This window comes from Echinops telfairi, unplaced genomic scaffold, assembly GCF_000313985.2.
Source record: "Echinops telfairi isolate 266 unplaced genomic scaffold, ASM31398v2 ScPeMD7_3533;HRSCAF=4204_0, whole genome shotgun sequence".
NCBI lineage: Eukaryota > Metazoa > Chordata > Mammalia > Afrosoricida > Tenrecidae > Echinops > Echinops telfairi.
Genome location: NW_022107431.1, coordinates 67,427,413 through 67,433,411, shown reverse-complemented (window position 1 = coordinate 67,433,411; position 5,999 = coordinate 67,427,413). Strand labels below are relative to the sequence as shown.

Here is a 5,999-nt window from a genome sequence, read left to right as displayed (position 1 = left end):
ATGTTATTAAATAAAATAACCTGAAAAAAAGCACTGGTGGTGAATAAATACGGTATAAAAATTTTCTTTACTCAAACTCACTGCCATCAAGTCAATCCTGACTCATAGTGATCCTATAGGGGGGGTAGAATTGCCCCTGTGGACTTCCAAGAATGTAAGTCTCCATTACCCCTTCCCCCATGGGCATTTATTAGCAGGCTATACGTTAGAGGGGGGAGGGCGGGGGTCACGTCCTAGGCGCTTGTTCTTTCTCTTCGTCCTCCTGGGCCTGGACCTTGAGCTCCTTGTCAAGGCGCTCCCTTGCATGGGCCACCTTGGACTGCACAGAGGTTCTTCATTCTTTTGGATGTCCTCAAGGCTCAGCTTGGCGATATTGAGGATCTCCTGGGACTCCTGCAGTCTGAGGCCCCGAAAGGGTGGAGGCAGTAGCTGACTGGTGGCCAGCTCGGCCCCAGCCCCGAGCATCAGCAGCTGCCCGGCTGGCTGCAAATTCCTGTCACAGGGCCGGGGCAAAGCCCTGCCCACCCCCCGCGTAGGCTCATCACGATGATGGAGGCCAGGTACTTGGCGATGTCGCTGCTCTGCCACAGAGGGCGCCTCGGACTTCCGTGGCCCTGCAGCCCAATTCAAGGGCAGAGCAGAGGAATGTAACTCTTTAAGGGAGAAGAAAGCCTCGTCTTTGTCCTTTGCAGCCACTGTTGATTTCAAACTGACTTGTGGTTAGAAAGCCAAGGAGTAACCACTACACCACCAGGGCTAAATATGGTATAGCAGTCCCCGATTCATGTTAGGTTTGAGCTATGAGCTATAATCAACTGTACTTATGACCATCTGTGTGGGGTGTCATTGCTTTCCTTTTATCATTACTAATATGTACTTCATACAATGTGGCTGCCGGTAATGTGCTGATGTTATCATTCTCAGATGATCACTCGCAGATGTTCAATGATTAGATTTATGACGATACTTAAAATAAAATGCAACAATGATTAAAAAAAAAAAGAAGAAGAAGAGGTGTTTGACTGACGTCAGAACAGTCTCATGACCGTCCTTGGAGCAGAAGCAGCCGTAAATTGAAATGACGAGTAATAGATTTAACAAGTGGTTGATCCTGGTTTTCACCTGGGAAAACATGACTTTGAATTAAAACATTCAATAAACATTCACACCACCACAGATTTTCCATTAGCTTCATTGCAATACAACTCCTAAAACAATTAGCAATTCTGTTTTCAGCTGTAGGAAAAGCAATATTACTTTTCCCTCCATGAACAGTGTGTGAAAGTTGAGCTAAATTTTACTCAAGTGTTTGAGTTAAGCTTTTCACGAAGCATATGGGAGATCCATAGTGAAATATGAAACATTTCAATTTACTGGGTTTTTTTCTTACAACATTCATAAAATATAAAATTATTTTCATTACATTTACAACTTGAAATAGTCACAATATGCTAATATTGTGTTGTGGTAACAGCAAAAACAAAAGTTAGTTACTTAAAACAAAAAAGCTCTGCTTCTGTTTTCTTTTACCTGTTCAATTATAAGAGGGTAAACCAAAAAGTATTCTTACAAAATCATAGGAACAGCTTTATTGAACAAAAATATCAAAATGTGAAGCTATAGCCTCTAGCTATGTCCTCCAGCTCGGCCTATACACTTCTGAAGGTGATGTTTCCATCTCTCTCCCCTTCCCTAATGACTTCTGAGTTTTGAGATTCCACCACTTCAAATTGGAAGATTTGCCATTCTTGAGGGACACAAATTATGTTCATTTTTAATGTTCTTTGAGTTCAGGTAACAAAGAGGAAGTCTAAAGAGGCAAAGGCAGCTTTTACTACCCTCTAAGAATGAAAAAGTAATTGCATTGGCTAAATTAAAAATTGCTCGTAGAAAATTTCCTGTTCATTGTCGTCGATAGTTTTTTTATATTGTCTTAAAAGTTCTTCATAATAAGCCCCTGTAATCATCTTGCACCTTTGAGAAAATCCACCCATCAGACCCCCTTTGAAGGCCTAACAGCAATCGCCATGACCCCGTGAGCTGACCTCTGTGACTGGTCCTGCAGGTCTCCTTGGAGCCACTGTCTTGATTTAACCATGCTCTCTGGATCAGAGTGGTAAATCCAAGACTTGTCTCTGGTTACAAATAGTTCCATAAAATCATCTTCCTTAGCTTTGATCTTGCTTACAGGACTAGTGGAAATAGCAGCTCTTTCAGCTAGGTATTTTTTGTTCAATATTTTTGTTACCGATCAAGCCAAAAATTTGCTGAGGCCAAAATGATTGCTTAAATTGAAAATACCCACCCAGGTGAGATTCCAACTTGAGTGACTATCACAATAGGGATGCTTCTTTGGTTCTTTTCCACCAGTTTGTGGATTTCAGCCATGGCTTCTTCAGACATCCAGGCTGATGGTGTTCCTTTGTTTGGCCCATCTTTAAAGTCTTTCTAACCTTCCTTGAAATGCTTGATCCATCTAAAAACTAATGTTGGGTGTTTTTTTTAATATGGTACAGCAATCCTGTAAATATATTCCTATGTCTCGATGACATGGGATGGTATCCACTTTAGTTTTGTTTAAAAATTAAACTTAGCCCTGACCTCAAAATTATTATTTTCCATGGGACAAAAAGTATCCTTTACTTTGAAGGCACACTACTAAAACTAAATAAGTGTAGAGCTGAGAGAACGTTGTAGCAATTCACTAATCACAAGTTCTGGTTTAAGAACTTTTTGTGTGGAATAAACTCTTGCAAGTAGGAACAGGAGCCCTGGTATCAATCATGTGACTCGTATATATTGACCTCATATATATTGAATTTCCATTTGTGTGGAACTTTCTTCTAACTGCTGAGAGTAATTTTTTAAAATAGAGAAATTGGACATCTACCTCCTTGGAGCTTTGAGAATAGATAAGCTGCCACAGAAATGAATTGAACGGGTGTTCAGTAGGTGAAATGCCTCAGAAACAGGAAAAGCACATTTCCACGAATCGTCAAAAGTGAGAGAGGTTTGAGTAACAATTGGAAGCTGGAATGTACCTTAGATATTTGGCGATTTCACGCTTTCATTTCAAAGGTAAGGAAAACAAAGCCTAAAAAGATTGCGTGACTTTCCCAAATCACCCACACTTAGGTAGCTGCTGGATGATTGCTGAAAGACAATAAGAAAAGGGGGATATGAAGTTGTCTACTCCTGTAAAGATCTACAGCCTCAAAATCCTAGCGAGCAGTTCCACTCTGCCTTATGGGATCACTGGAAGGCAGAATTAACTTGTCCTTGGTGGACAGGATAAGGAAAGGAGCCCCTGGATGGTGTGAACTGTTAACCCGAAGGTTGGAGAGTGGAGTCCACCTCGAGGTCTCTCTGAAGAAAGGCCTTCTGAAGAATTACCCATTGAAAACCTGATGGGGCACAGTTCTCCTGTAACACACCTGGGTTACCGTGAGTCAGAATCCAATGGCAATTGGTGTGATAGAGAGTATGTGGGGACTGTCTAATAAACTCATAGTTCCACTAAATAACAGTTCATTTGAATTTTGGGATCTAATAAAAAACAAGACTTCACCTCCAATTATAAAAAGATTAATTTCATAATTGTTAGACTAACACACTTATACTTTAAAGCAATTCAGGTAAATGCTATTTTAATGAGACAATGTATCTTTTAAAAAAATCCATAATGAAACTATTTCATAGAACCTACTTTCCTGTACTAGAAGACACTAGCCAAAATCCTTGAAAATTGAACATTAATTTAAATGCTTAGCCTTGTACCTTTTCAAAACGCCAGAGAGGAAAAGAAAATCCAAGATTAAAATTGCAGCAACTTTATTAATTGCTGCTCAAAATGCCAAATTTACATATGTTTAAATAAATCTAAATGGCAGAACTGACCGCTAAGCATTTTTAGACAAGTTGGGAAAAATTAATTATGTTTTTCATCTTTTAAAAAAACAACTTAGTATTCCAAGCATTTTCCTTTTTGTCAGAGATAATAAATTTGATTAAGCTTATATAAATTACACTGCACTAAGCAGTATAATAACTAAAAACACATGGAGAATGGGGTTAGTCTTATGCATTGCATCACTTCCAAATTTAAACCTAATATCTAGCATAGATGCCAGGCTATGAAACATTTTTCTAGTCTTCAATTTAAAGCTGCTATTCATAAAAAAGGTCAGTAGGTTGTCTTTTAAAAATAAATCTGTAAGCACTACAAACTGTCACTGTATCTGACCAAAATCGTGGTGAAAGACCAGAGGCTATGACTTGAGTGCAGTGGCTCAGAGTTAGAATGAAACAGGGGATAGAAGGATTCAACTGCAAAGGCCAAGACTTGTCCCAGTCCCTTTACTGAAACAACCTGTTTGATTTTTGATAGTCATAACCCTGGCCTCCTGAGCACTTCGTAATCCATAATGACTCTTAGCCATGAGCTCACCATTCCCTAAGTAGTGGAGAACCACCATGAAGCCATGCATTCAGGTTACCATCTGGATGTTGCTCCGGCTGTTTGTAAGAGATTACTGTTTGTTCTTAGACAGCAGTGGCTTTTGACTTTTCTGCTTTCCCAGACCATCAAAGCAATGCAATATGTCTGTGTAAATGATGAATCTCATCACTGACAGCTTTTACCCAGGAGAGGTGGGAAGCCACAGGCCTGAAGAAGTGTCAAAATCCCTGGGTGCCTCCCTCCTCCCCCTCATTTGTTTCCTTTCTCTCATCGTTGCCATCAATTGAAAAGCAATGCTGTAAAGCATTGCAGTAAAATGATCTGACTAATCAAGTTTTTATTATAAGCTTGTACAGCTCAATGAAATGGAGCAGTGTCTGCTAAAATAGAGCCTCGGGTAATTCTGTTGACAAGAAGCAGTGAGCCAAGCGTGAGATGTGGCAAGCCACTGTCCTGTAGGGCCAGAGTGTGCTCCCATCTGACTTCTAGCCATCCAGCAGTTGACTCAGCTTCAATATCCCCATCAGGAATATCTGTTCCATATATACACACCGATTGAAAGTACATGCTTTACAATTCACATATTAAATCCTCACAAAAACCTTCTAAATCTTCCCAACGTTTCAGAGCTTGCAAGTGGCAGAATGAGAGGTCAGATAGGCATATTTGTATCTACATCTACCCAACCTCATTCCAAAGATGCTTCTACTTGTGCAGTAAAGAGGAAATCCAGAGGTGTCGGGCCAACCACTTTCCACAGGGATCACTGATGCACTATGTTGTGTAACATAAAATTGATTGGGAAAAGTAGTCATCAATTTTTATTTCATTACTCACTACTCACCTTAGGATAAAGTGTGAAGCATCAGAAGGGGCACCCAAGACTCTCCATAATTCCAGCAGATCATAAGTCTCCGGACTTAGCCACTGCCACTCCCTAACTGACTACAATTCCTTTGAACAAATTTTCACGTGATCACTCACTCCCTTACCAGAATTCCCTAAGAAAAACCCATGTGATCCATTCGCCTTGTGTTTATAATGTTCTCAGATGCATTTTCTATGATACGTATGCCTTGCCTCTCCATAGTGGTGACAGAAAATGCAAGGTATCATGTCTGCAAATGGTAGATAAATCATCTACTCTAAACCCATCACATTACAGAAAAGGAAACTGAATCTGGTAGACAGATCATGGAAGTGTGATGCTCATTCAAATGTCATGATCATTTTATTTTACTATTCTAGAAAAGAGCATTAACTGCACTGCTCATCAGTTCAATATTAATCGTGTCACTATCCAAAAACTGGTAGTGAAATAACTAATGACAGAACTGTCATTTTGCTTCTCAGGTAGATGGCCGCCGCTTGTTTCTCTTCAAGCCTTTAAGACCCCAGACACTATATCTTTTGATAGCCAGGCACCATCAACCTTCTTCACCACATTTGTTTATGCACCCATTTTGTCTTAAGCAACTGTGTCAGGAAGGTGAGCATCACAGAATGCCAGGTGATCAGAATAAAGTGTTCTTGCATTAAG

At 40.0% G+C, this 5,999-nt stretch overlaps 1 pseudogene; it reads right to left on the bottom strand.

Moving 5' to 3' along the window:
- Positions 1 to 226: 226 nt before the first annotated feature.
- Positions 227 to 5,999, bottom strand: part of LOC101658066 — a 10,297-nt pseudogene continuing 4,524 nt past the window's right edge.